Source organism: Staurois parvus, unplaced genomic scaffold, assembly GCF_062004578.1.
Source record: "Staurois parvus isolate SC_StPar_1 unplaced genomic scaffold, SC_StPar_1.0 ptg000059l, whole genome shotgun sequence".
In the NCBI taxonomy this organism is placed as follows: Eukaryota; Metazoa; Chordata; class Amphibia; order Anura; family Ranidae; genus Staurois; species Staurois parvus.
The window spans coordinates 1,673,698-1,686,558 of NW_028317855.1; positions in this window are offsets into that span (position 1 = coordinate 1,673,698).

The window sequence follows — 12,861 nt, forward strand, 5'->3', positions numbered from 1 at the left end:
TTTCTAAAAGATTTGGGAGGGATGAAATCTCCAATCCTGGGCCCATGTTTTGAGAGCAGCCAGCACACTGATTTCGCAGGTGTGTGCAGGCCTTTTTGTAGAGGCCCAAACCATGATTCTGGGCTCTACCCTGGCAGACTGGAGGGCTTTACCTAGGAGAGGTGGAAGCCAGAGTAGCCGTGTGCTAGTGGCTGTGTGTGAAACAACCATTTTGGAAAGAGTCTGCAGGAGACAGACATAATTCTGTGTACAAGCCAGGAGGCTGAATATTCGTTGCATTTGTGTGATGGTGGATACCCCTGCGTGGGAAGCATGTTATTGAACTTTCTTTCTAAATAAAATTGGGCTAAAAGGTCTTTAAAAAAGAAGAAGCGAGTTGCTGTGTGCTTTAAAAAGCTCTACCATTTTGATGCTAGTTCTCACAAATTGTTTTTTGGCTTGCTATGGGGGCAGTCGTGTGGGCTCGATCTGGTGCTGCACTCTTTGTGTTCCTTGACACACACAGCATGGCCCACCCCCTAGCTGTGATTGACTGCAGCAGGAGCCAATGGCTCCCACTGCTGCCTTTGATTGTATAAGGAGGAAAAGGGTGGAAAGAAATGCTGCTCTAGTGCACAGTGCTGGATCAAGATCAGGCTCAGGTAAGCATAAGGGGGACCTGGGGGTTAGCTGAACTCAGAAGGTTTTTCACCATTATTCTTAGAATGCATTAAAGAGGATTTACACTTCTGAGCACCACAAAGCAAAAATGCTTTTAAATTAATGTTTAATATTCAAAGCAAACTCACCCAGCCATCCATGTCTCCAAGCTTTATTTTGCCAAATCACTTTGAAAAACACCCCCTAGCTTTTCTGGCCATGGCTATCTTGAGTAAGCGCAGATGATTTGTGTAGCATTTACTTCTTGGAATCCATCTGCCCTTAGCTCAGTCATGCAGGCAGAAGGGTGTGCTTGGGAGAGAAAACACTTCCTCCCCTCCCGAAGGACTTGTGGGATGTATGACATCATTTGCCTTTGCCTGGAAACAAACTGAATAAATGTAAAAAACAATTGTTTACAACAAGTAAATAAGATACTTTATTATCTATTTACTAATGCTATCAACATAAGGATTACAAATAATCAATGCTGATTGAGAGTATAGTTGTGCTTTAAGGTAAAAAAAAACTATTACCTTTAGAACCATTGCCTCCTCATTGCCTGTCAAACATCTGTGAGAAGAGATCCAGTGTGGATTGCTTTTCGGAGGGGTGTCAGGGGCTTCCACATGTCTAAACCTATCCTAAAGAGGATTGTTCAGAGATGATATGATTATATAGTGTATGGCCAGCTAAAGTGCCCAAGTCCACCAGTGAGGACGCACTAGAAGCTATTTCCTTTGCAGCCCCAACACATAGACAAGGCAAAATGTCTTGTTTCTAATTATGTTGAATCACACCAAAAAGCTGACATATCTCTGGATCAACATACTACTACACAAAAAAATGACATATGGCAGTCTGTCAATAGCAACACATCAGTTTTTTTGGGATCTCCTTGTAAAATAGTTTTATTACATGTTGATCCTGTAGATCTGTTATTTCCCCACTTTCCTAGGCTGCTAGGCATATTTAGTTTTTGGCTCCAGTGTAGTGAGTGGAGTGGTTGATTGTGTAGCCAGGTGCTTGGCTAAGAATGGAGAGTGAGAGAAACACTGGCTGCATCCGCTCTCTGTAGCTGCTGTCCTGTGGTGCTGAGCTGGTTAACAGCTATATTAGCAAGAGGAGAGAGCTGCAGAGCTGGAAGAGTTCAATAGACTGAGTCAGGCAGCATTACACTGTGGGAACTGTAGTCCAGAGGAGAGAGACTCTTCTGTAATCAAGATTTTTTGAACTTCATTTCCCAGAGAGAGATTGCCAAGAGGAGAGGAAAGAGCTGCATTTTCTCAATCTGTACAGCACGCAATTTCCTCTGGCCATGAGGGAGACTGGAGAGTGCAGATCACTGTCCAGTGTTAACTTAACTGCTGCATATCAGCAGCCTGAGCAGGATTTAGAGTGCTGAGTTCTGGGTGCAGACGGCCAGAGTCACCTGGGTGTACAGCAGAGTGGACTAATTGCCATGTGTGACTGAATGGTGAGCTGCTGGTGTGGGGATCTACTATCAGAGACTGAGCCTTTTAGGAACTGACCATAAAGCCATCTGCTAGCCTTACTATTGCCTGCAAGCTTGACTGGGACCACTCTTATGTGCCCCAAGGGTACCACTGGACCCCAACACTAGCCGGCTGAAGAGTTAGGACTAAAAACTGCCCCTTTACAGCTGCTATACAGAGACCTTTACCTATTTCTTATGCTAAGAGGTACCTTTCAGGGCACCATTGCAGTTAATGCTTATATGCACTGTTTATTGCGGACTTTGCTGATTTATGTGTCGATTCAAGTCTAGTGGTACAGAACTCTATTCTAAGTTACTGTGGCATAATGACTATACTGTCTAGCAGACTGTGTCTGAACTTACCTTCAGTATGCTCAAACCACTACTTTAACCCGTACCAACACATTGATTAATTTACCACTAAACATTTTTGTGTCTATTTCCTGGTACTGATTCACAGCCGCAGGTATCTATGCTTGTGTTCTTATAAGTGCTTACAGCAGTTTTCATTCAACCAGGTGTGTCAGAGGGGCTGAGATTGTTCTTGGACTTGAGGCACAGAACAGAGAACCCAAATTACCAAGAGGCTTCTGCGGGGGTAACCCTTCAATTGTTTGGTCTGATCAGGATTTCTGAGCTGAGAGTTTGTTTGAATCCCCATACCTCTGGAAGGAACTTCCAGGGCATAGGGAGGAAGATTTAAATCATTGGTTGAATATTTATCATGCCCTAGCCAATCCCTGTAAGGGGGCATCCAGTAGGTGATTGGGGAGGCAATAAATGTGCAAGAGGCCTGAGCAGATTGTTTTTTCCTCATCAGGGAGGGTTCCAATTCTCCTGGGGAAATAGCCAAAGAGACAAGCTGCAGTTTAGGCCTTAGCAGCTGTTGGACTGAGAGCCTAGGAGATTAACTGAAGATTACGTTTGCTGAAAGGCACTGCACTGAAGTATTGAGTTTGAAGAAGGATTTTGTTGGCTTCCTCACTAAGGCTAGGTTCATACCTATGCAGTTTGTGTTTGATCTGTTTCAACAGTGTGTTTTGCATTGCATTTTTGCGCTTGCGTTTTTGACGTGTTTTTGACGCGTTTTTAGTTTTTTTTTGCTAGGTTGATTTAAAACGTAAACCACCACAAAAACACAGCAAAAACGCACTACATGCTTTTCTGCAGCATTTCCATTGAAGTCTATAGAACCAAAAATGCAACTTTTTACGTTAAAAAATGTCCCTGACCCTTTCCAAAAAACGCACTGAGTGAAAACGTGGAGATGTGAACGTGTCTCATAGGAAATCATGTTAAATGGACTGTAATGTGTTTCTGCAAAACGCTGCAGAAAAGGCTTAGGTGTGAACCTAGGATTAGGATGTACATGTGGATGATGGGTGGCAGACAGCTTCTGGGACAAAATTATTAAAGACCTTACTCCCCAGTAAGGTCTGATAGTTGTGCAAATGTCAGTGAACCAGTTGCCAGAAGTTGCTATATGAACTGCTGCTGTAGAGTCATTATAGTGTGCGTGTGTAGGTACAGTATATATATATATAGCAGTCGGCTTGCTGTAAAACTTACCTTTTCGTGGAAAATTACAAAAACATTTTTTTTTTTTGCACAGAGTTGTCATTTAAATTATATATTTCTCCCACAAGCCATGGGCATATGTGGAACTACACCCCAAAATACAATCAGCTTCTTCAACCGAGTATGGGGATACCACATTTGTGAGATGTTTTGGGAGCCTAGCCACATACAGGAGCCTGAAATCCAATGACCACTTTGAAACCCTGAAGGTGCGTAACTCCCTCATTTCACTTCCTCACTAACTATCACAGTTTCGGAGGCCCTGAAATGCCAGGATAGCACCAAACCCCCTCAAATGACCCCTTTTTGGTGAAATATAAAATATGAAGGCATGCCGAGTAAATAGATACCAAACATGACGTGCTTTAAAACTGTGCATGCCTCGTGCAATGGCGACAAACTGCATACATTTTTAATATCCATAGGCAACACTTTAAAAGCCTTTACAAGCTACCATTTTATATATACAGAGGAGGTTTAGTGCTAGAATTACTGTCCTCGATCTGATGTTCGTGGTGATATCTCACATGCATTGTGCAACTGCTGTTTACATATCGGCACAGGGTCAACGTTCGTGTACGCAGGTGCGCGTGGGGGGAGGGGCAAGGGTGCTTTTTTTTTCTTCTTTTTTAAGTTATTTTGATTTTTTAAAATTATTTTTACACTGTCCCTTTCATTTTTTTTGTCACTTTTAATGCTATCACAGGGAATACAAATATCCCCTATAACTTCAATGGGCATTGTCATATATTCTTTTTTGAGAAATCTGGGGTCTATCAGACTCTAGATATCTCCTCTGCCCTTACATTATCTAATCTCACCAAGATCAGTGTGATCAGATGCTTTCCCAATTTACAAATGGCGCTGTTTATATCCTGCAAAACTGAAGTGATAAAATGCTCGTAGCTTCCAATTTCTTAGACTATAGAGATGATTGGCACCATTCCGGTCTCCAATCAGCTCTATGGTCAGCTGGCAGAAAATCCGGCTGCATTCTCAAGTTCCCCCGATGACACGGTACTGCCCGAGAAGGCCGTGGAAGGCAGTGGGGGAGGGGGGCCATCATCTCCCACTGCTTGTAAAAGCAATCCTGCAGCTAATTAGCCACTAGGATTGCTTTTACATGAAAGCCGATCGCCGGCTGAAAAAAACATTTCCAGGATGATGCCCGCAGCTGTAGGCATCATCCTGGTATAACCATTCAAAGTCCAGTGATGTACCAGTACGTCGCTGGTCCTTGTTGGTTATATATGCTATGTTCTTTTTTTTTTTTGTATGCAGCCTGTGGGCTGAATGAAAAAAAGAGAAGAAATCTCTGCCAGAAAAAGTATGTGGTATGCCCACTTCTAATGGTGGGCACAGATTAGGTCACACGATGCTACATGTGCCAATTCCATGATTGTACAAATGTCTAAATAGTGGCACGCTTGAATAAAAATTGTCCACATATAAGTGGTACCCCATATGGATAAAGGATGACACCAAGTCCCAAACTATCTTGCCACTACTAAAATGGGGGGGTCAAAGTAAGCACTATATTATAGAGCAGCTAGGACACCAAAAGGTACCGACATAACCCTCTAAAAACCAAATATAATGAAAGGTGCACCGCTAATATGATCAAATAGTGTAATTTCCGTATTAGGATGGTCTAGTAAAAATTACCATTCATTAAATGAGAGTTCATACATAAAATATAACAATAAAAGTCCAAAGAAACTGTCAGACGTGAAGTCTGGTGATGAGATATCTAATGCACGGGTGATATATTTCCCAAATCTTCTGGTGATAATTAATAATAAATTGCGTACTCACCAGATGCACAAAGTTATAGTGCATTTTGAGAAGATAGCCGAGAAAATGGCGGGCGCGATTATCCGTGCGCCATTTTCATACTATATAAAGGTGCAACAGACGTCAGGCGTTAATAGCATACCCCCTATGAATATGTGTGCTTAGCACAAAATGCATCAGGGAGGAGCTACAACGCTGTGACGTCACGCTGCCGAGATCCTGCGGTGGTCCGGCAGCCATCTTGCCTAATTACTGGTCAGTGTCTTTTCTTCATTTCAATTTTGCCTCTTATCTGTACCTGTGACTGGAATAAAGTTGTGAAGCAGTATCACGCTATGTGGTCTCCTCCTTTTTTGGACTCTTTATGAGTCCAACCTTCCACAGTATTCTTCACTAAGGAGAGAGAGTAGCTGCTGTCACCCAGGAGCCATCCGGGGAGGAATCTACATCAGGCGGCAGAGGCCCTGTTAAGACACCCCAGCTGATCTTCTGAGAGATTATCTTCTCAAAATACGCTATAACTTTGCGCATCTGGTGAGTGCGCAATTTATTATTTAATATCACCAGAAGATTTGGGAAATATATCACTCATCAGCATATGGTGCTGTTCTAACGGGAGCGGTAGTGCCACGGCGCATTGCGGTGCAGCAAACCGGAGGCCTCTGATCGAGTCAGGAGGCATTGAAGCCTCCTATTCTAGTCTATGGTGCTGCTCCGCAAATGCCCGGCCGGCGTTTGCGGTGCGGTTGCAACGCGGTTGTGGGGCGTTTGCGGAGCAGTAACACCATCCAAACTTCATTATAGGCGTTTGTGGGGCGTTTTTAACGCTTGGCAAACACCTAGCAACCGCCGCTGAACCATGCATGTGGCACTTGCGGGGCGTTTGCCGAGCGTTAAAAAACACTCCGCAAACGCCGGACCAACGCTTGCCAAACACTATAGGGGCGTTTGGCAAGAGTTGGTAAAACAATCAAGTGTGAACGAGCCCTAAATAAGTAGCCAGAGGAAGTAGGGCATTAGTCAGGACAATTAGAAGCCTGTATAGGGCCTAGAAAATACTGATCACAGCTCCGTCTGTCATAGAAAAATTGTGAAAACCATCTTATCCATAGTAGTAATTTAGTACTTTACTTGTCCCCCATTACTTACAAACAAAATAGATTGAAAAACAGGATTTTTGTACTTACCATAAAACGTATTTATAGTGATACACAATTCAGTTGTTCAGAGACAACTGGGTTATACTGCCACCTTCAGGAGGGACTGGAAACTGTTGGCCACCCAGGTATAACCATTCCAACTCCCATAATGCTTTGGTTTTGTATAAAAGCAATATTAGGAGTAGATCACAAAGACATAGGAGTGGGATTTGTGTCCCTTAAAGAAGTTCTTCAGTCTCTTGTGCAAAAAGTAAAAGTCAGCAGCTACAAAAACTGAAGCTGCTGACTTTTAATAAACAAACACTCACCTGTCCTAGCATCCAGCGCTGTCCTCACCCAGGTCAGTTTCTTCATCAGTCTTCGGTCCCTGGCATATTAGCTGTGGGCAGCTGACTGTGACTGCTTGCGGCTTCACAGGAGGCTACCCATTGAGCACGCACAAGCCGCACTGCGCTTTGTAAATAGTCCTGCAGCCGTCTGGGAACTGTGAGGTGTCCCAGAAGGATGCGGGCAGGGGGGGGGGCCTTCTGCTTGGATTATCTAGGCGATCCGAGTGGGAGTGTCAAAGTCAGGTACCTGCTCCCCCCTCCTCCAAAAAAAAAGAATAATGTGCCAAATATGTCAGAGGAGGGGGAGAGGAGGAAAAGCTGAACTTCCCCTTTTGGGTAAAGTTCCACTTTAATGAACTCCAAGAAACAGACTGTACAGTAAGTACAAAAATCCTGTTATCTTTCAAGTTCATTACGGGACACAGGATTCAGTTATTCAGACACAAACAGAACATCCAAAAGCAGTCAAACTTCCTGCAAACTGTCAGGAAATGCCTTCCAGTAGTACAAGAAAAGCGCCATGGCGCACGAATATGCACATGCGCAGGGTGCTGACAAGACGAACAGATGTGCGGGCGCCTCGACTCGCCCACGCGAGTGCACGCCTGTCACTTATGCTGGCGCCAAGTGGGCTATTTAAACTGGCTGCTGCAGTTACCTAGTTGCCGTATGGTCTTGTTCCCTGCTTGTGTTCCTGACTTCTGTGATTGTTCCCTGTTGCCGAATCCAGCCTGTTCCTGACTACTGGTTGATTGTCTCCTGCCCTGACCCTGGCCTGTCTTTGGATTACTCTTCTGCCTGCTCCTGATTGACTGACCTCCTGCTGCTGAACCTGGCCTGTGCCACGACTACTCTCCTGCCTACTGTTAATGCCTGATCTGTCTCGTCCAATACCGAACAGGCTTGTCTGACTCTGCATCCGCATCCATCCATCCTGCACGGATCCCTCTGTACCCTGCTCTGGTCTGCTACACATCAGTCCAACAGCTCTCATCGGACAGATCCCAGGCCCTCTTACCCCACCGAGCTCCTGTGACTACTGTTCCACTCTCAGCGGTCCCCAAGCCGGGGTTGTACGAGAGGTCTGCCTCTTCACGTCAGGCTCACTACCCAGGTACGTGACACAAACATTGCCCTGCCTGTTGTAGTACCTGATATTTGGATTCCTCATTGCTAACCCCTGCCTTGTACCTGGACTGGATTGCCATCTGAATCTGACCTCGGATTGTTTACTGGATTACACTCATTTGCTACCTTCTGTGACCTTGAAACTGTCCACTGGATTACACTTGGCAAAACCTGCTCTGACCTCAGAACTGTCTATTAGAATATTAGTGACCACTACCTGTCTGCCCTGACCTTGGACTGTCCCATGGTTTCACTACCAGCCACTGCCTTCTGCCTGATCAGCCTTGAGACTACAGGTACCCTTCCTTGTCTCATTCATTCAGTCCCAGTGTAATTTAGAAAGGAACTACAGCATCATGTTCTAAGATCTGGGAGCAACCAAGTACTGGAAAACCTTTTTTGCCTTAGGGAATGGGGGCTGCTTAAGACAGCTATAGTTCCTGTCCTAGGAGTCGAGCTGTTTGTCAAACAAGGTGTCTAAGACTCTTTCCCATTCCTTCAGCCTGGCATCCATTTTTAGGATCGCCGTGTCCTGTGTCCTGAATGAGACTTAGATACATCATGTGATGTGTCAGTTCCAGCGGTGAGGTTCAGGATCCAACTGAACCTTTGTAAGGTCTGAACTGTTCACATCACATTGTCATATAGAGATGGTCAAGGTTTCCCACAATGGAAATACCCAGGGAGTGTAGTAAGGGTAGCATGGGTTCTAACACCTAGGTGAACAACAGAGGTTTCGGAAGACAGACCAAATGGAAGAGCTACATACTGGCAGTGCTGTGTGCCCACAGCAAAATGGTGGTGGACTTAGTGTACTGGAAAGTTGGGGACGAGTAAGGATGCATCCTTGATATCCATAGATGATAGAAAGTCTGATGGAAGGAAGCTATGAAAGATCTAGTGGATTCTTTGCACAGTTTTTAAATTTGAATGAAGACGTTTAAAGGCTGTGTCTTGCATTTAGGTCCATTTTTACAGTTTAGTGGTCAAAAGATCATTTTGTTTTTTTGATGATGATGATGACAATTCAAGAAATCCTATGTATATAGGAAGTTCCCCGCGACCTTTCCCCGCCTGGTGTACACACAGTTGATTGAAGCTGCACAAATGCACCCCCAAACTTGCAACTAGTCCCATGTGGATTAGGTATCTAAAGGAAATATCTGGTATAAAATTGGCTGGAGCCTGACTGAGCATTGGGATGGTCTTATGCGCAGGCAGAAGAAGAATCGACATAAGTCCGCACGATTTTATGTTTATGTAAATTTTTGCAGTACGTATGTTTATATACCCTTTTTTGTGTTTTTTTTTTCAGTTGACATCCTCTGGATGCGGTGGAAGTCCCTGCATGACTGCATGTGTATAGATTTAAAAAAATAAAATGAAGCACAGTAGAATGAAGCCACAAGCATGCACAGGCAACACTCTATGGTTCGGACCTTGGTTTCTTGAGGGAGTCCATGGCATCTAGAAAGTAATTTATTAATTTATTTTTTGTAGGGGCAGTGTTTTGGTTTTTTTTTTAATTTTTATCTTTCAATTTTTAATAGGAAAAATTTTCTAATTTTTTTTTCCAAAATATTTTTTACATTTCTAATAAAAATATTAATGAATTAATTATTTTTTACAAAAGTTCTTTTACATTTTTTATATAATTTTTTAAAAATGTTTTCTATTTTATTTTTGTTTTTTTTTATTATTATTATTATTTTTTATTTCATTTTTTTAATGTGTAATGCTTACTATTTTAGTACAATATCCAACTGGCCAGTATATCAGCCAGAGGAGCAGGAGGAAAATGAATGATGCTAGTCCATCATCCAGTCCATCAAACTCAGCCACAACCACAACCTCACCAGTGCTGAGTTTTTTAAATAAATAAATAAAAATAAAATAGACACCAACGCACTTAAATGAGCATAAACCCATGTACAAAATGCAGCTAAAAGCATGTTTCTTTAGTTGCATTTTCCTGCCAGCACTTCTGGCATTCAGAGGGGCTTTTTCAAATGCCCTGTGTGCATGAGGCCCTAAACTTGAATTAGTTTGTCTATAGAATGTGTGTGGTTTTTAGCCTAAATCACAAAATATGGAAAATGTTATCTCAGTAAGATTAGTTCTTAATATTCCTATCTCCAAACACAGAATCCACTAGTCAAGTTATTCTATATCATGTGCCTCACTGCCCTTGCACATTCTGACCAGTTTTATGAAAGGGATAATTGAAACAGATGTTTGTTGATAAGTCTAGCATTACTGATTCTGTTCATATAAATATAGCAAATCTTGTGACATGAAAGAATGTTAACGAGAATCTAACCATGCACAAGTTAAAGGAGAAGCACAGCCAAAGCTCATTTCCCTTCTCCTGTGTTAGCTGACTTCACACAGCCAGTCCAGGCTGAGGAAAGATCCCAACCATATGGTCAGGATCCACCTAGGACAGGGGTGGGTAACTGTGGCCCTCCAGCTGTTGTAGAACTACAAGTCCCATGAGGCATTGCAAAACTGACAGTTACAAGCATGACTCCCAAAGGCAGAGGCATGATGGGACTTGTAGTTCACCAACAGCTGGAGGGCGACAGTTGCCCACCCCTGACCTAGGAGACTCAATTTCCCCATCCACACACTTGGGGTGGATTCGGGAATCCTCCCCGCTGAACTACTGTAGTCTGACAGTGGGACTTCCCCGCCACCAAAATACACAGATCCGTGTGGCCAGCTATACCTGGCTGCACTGATTGATTGGTAACAACCTATAGATCTTGACTCCAATAGAGCATTCATTACGCTTATCCCTAAGCCTCATAAGGACCAAAGCAACGTGGCTAACTATGGACCAGTTTCCTTAATCAACAATTACCTGAAATTGTTTACAAACATTTACGCAAATCGCTTGTTGACCTTTCTAGACCGCTATATATATTCTGATTAGGTTGGTTTCCTACTACATCGACAGGCGGTAGATCAAGTGCATCGAGTGGTAGATCTCATTGGGATGGGGAAGGCTGTAGTTATGGGATGCTGTAATCTCTAGACATACGAAAGGCAATCAATTCCCTCTTATGGTCCTACCTCTTTCGGATGTTGGAACAATGGAACTTTGGTCCCGAATTTATTGCCTCGATCCACTCACTATATAGTAATCCGACAGCACAGATCTCTTTGCGAGACCATGGGTGCCCGCTCTCTCCTTTATTATTCATCATAGTGATGGTGACCCTTGCTATAGCGATCCATCAGGACCCAAACATATTAGGGATCACGAGCTGGGACCAAAATCATAAAAGTGCGCTTTTCGCAAATTGCCTACTGTTATTTGTTACCTCACCACATACTACCATACTACCTTACCATACTTATTTTCCTTATTGGACCGATTTGGTCAGATTTTGAGCCTACTGGTCAATCGTGCCAAATCAAAGGCCATGAATCTAGATAGTGCAGTGCATAGAAGCCTTCAGGCTCAATACCAATTCATGTGGCAAACAACTTTACTCCCTTATCTTGGGGTTAAGTTGACCCTCCATATTTCATTGCTTTATAAAGTAAATTACCCGGCACTTTTTAATAAATTGTTGAAGGACGTGAGGACCTGGTTATTTTAGAACCCTACCTATCTCCATGCCGATGGAGGCCTTAAGACAGTTCCAAACAGAAATCTGCAATTTCATCTGGGGCGCAAAGTGCAGTAGGCTGGCTTGGAGTACAATGTACGCTCCTAAGAGTCTTGGGGGGGGGGTCTGGGTGTCCCAGATTTCCGGAAATATTACATTGCGGCTCAACTCACACAAATATGTCAATTTCATCATAAACACTATAGACCAGATTGGGTATTTACAGTTTAGCTCAAGCTTGCTCCCCAGTGCCAATAGACTTGGTTCTTTGGCTTCCTTCGAAATACCGAAGGGATATTCTGCACCCCACACTTTCCCACTCTATAGGGTTATGGGAATCGACTTGCAGGTGGGGGCCTCTCAGTTCCCCCCACAGAACTCCTCTTTAATAACCCATTCATTCCACCAGGCATTTCACCTGCTCATTTTTGTTGGTGGATGAACAAAGGCCTCTACCATATATAGCAATTTATTGATCATAGGGGCATCTCTCTTCATATTATATTTATGATCTGGGGATGCCCCCTCTGAAAGCTTCCACTTACAACAAATACACAATTTTCTTTGTTCTTTACAGAAGAAAAGTTCTTACCTTGCAGTCCGAAAACAGTTCGAAAACAGATGTATACAAGATACCCCCAGAGGGGTTGCATTTCCATGCTATATAAATCTTTTATCCCCCCCCCCCATCAAAACTTCCTCACCAAATTGCTCTGGAGAGGGATTTGGGCATTTCTCCTGATGTGGAAGACTGTCGGACTTGGTCTACACGCACACATAAGGGTATAATGAATGTAGCCCTGGTCAAAGCGGGGTACAAGGTGCTTGCAAGATGGTGCTTTGTACCTGAGCAATTTTCTATATGTGGTGGACATGCCCTAAGGTCCAGCATTTTTAAATAAGTGTTCATTCATTAATCTACATAGTTCATAGTTATTATGACCTGTTATCTACAGGTTCAAAATTAACTATGGTTAATATTACCAAAGATCCTCAGATCACAATGCTTAATGAACCTGTAGACCATATTCCGAGATCCATGCGGACTTTGATGTTTATGGTGGCCAAAATAGCTATTGCTACTGCTTGGAAAAGCCCTGTGATTGACTTAGCCTTAA